Source organism: Anopheles moucheti (genome assembly GCF_943734755.1).
Source record: "Anopheles moucheti chromosome X unlocalized genomic scaffold, idAnoMoucSN_F20_07 X_unloc_3, whole genome shotgun sequence".
Lineage (NCBI taxonomy): Eukaryota > Metazoa > Arthropoda > Insecta > Diptera > Culicidae > Anopheles > Anopheles moucheti.
In genome coordinates this window covers 941,624-942,500 of record NW_026453537.1, presented here as the reverse complement: position 1 = coordinate 942,500, position 877 = coordinate 941,624, and the positions used below count along the sequence as shown (strand labels likewise).

At 56.6% G+C, this 877-nt stretch overlaps 1 non-coding gene across 1 annotated transcript; it reads right to left on the bottom strand.

The window, feature by feature from the left end:
* Positions 1–377: 377 nt before the first annotated feature.
* LOC128308294 (5.8S ribosomal RNA) lies at positions 378–535 on the bottom strand. The gene has a single exon (XR_008288189.1). It is a non-coding gene; the product is annotated as a 5.8S ribosomal RNA (ribosomal RNA).
* Positions 536–877: the final 342 nt, after the last annotated feature.

Here is an 877-nt window from a genome sequence, read left to right as displayed (position 1 = left end):
GGTAAATAGTAGCACGCACTTGTTCGCTTGTATCCAGCGGGTGGGCGTACCGCACGCGTTACACGACTCGGCCAGACGGCGGGTCCCGGCAACAGACGGCAAGCCAGGTGTTCAAGGGCTTCCGGTGCTCCCAGGTTGTCTTATAGCCGAAGTTCGAACCGTGCGACACGACACGCACCCACTGGGCCAACTGTACCGCCTTACCATTTCAGCGCCCAAGGTCCCCCGCGGAAGGGGTCCGAGCACGCCATGATGCACAGTGCGCCAAACGCGTGTGTTCAAGCCTGCGACACACTCCCGGGCGTGCTGCTCGCCCAGGCGTGCCGCTGGTACGCGGGCGTCCTGTAGTTATGGAATAGTGTGTAACAAGAATTGGTAGGCACTCAAGAATGTGTGCATCGGTCGGGTTTAAACGTCCGATGCGCCATATGCGTTCAACGTGTCGGTGTTCATGTGTCCTGCAGTTCACATTCTGACGCGCATTTAGCTGCGGTCTTCATCGATCCATGAGCCGAGTGATCCCCTGCCTAGGGTTTTGGTATGTTCAACTGTCTCCTATGTTTTCGTTATGCGCTAGGTGCATCTCTCACAACTTAAGTTCCCCGGACAGCGTAACCGTGCACCTCTCGGTTCCTTCGAAGCCGTCCAGGGTGGACAAGGATGACCATTGGTCTTCCTTCCCATTGATCGACGCGCGATGTGGGCGGCATCGGCGCGATCTTGCACAACTTTCGTTCTCTTGATTAGGTTCTCTCTCGCTCGAGGCCAGTGTTTAAATATGTTCTAGTGGGTCTTTACCTTCGCCCATGTGTCACACACTTTACGCGTTCGATGGCTGCCATTGGGAGTGTGCGCACAGGTACGAAGGCCACTGGCC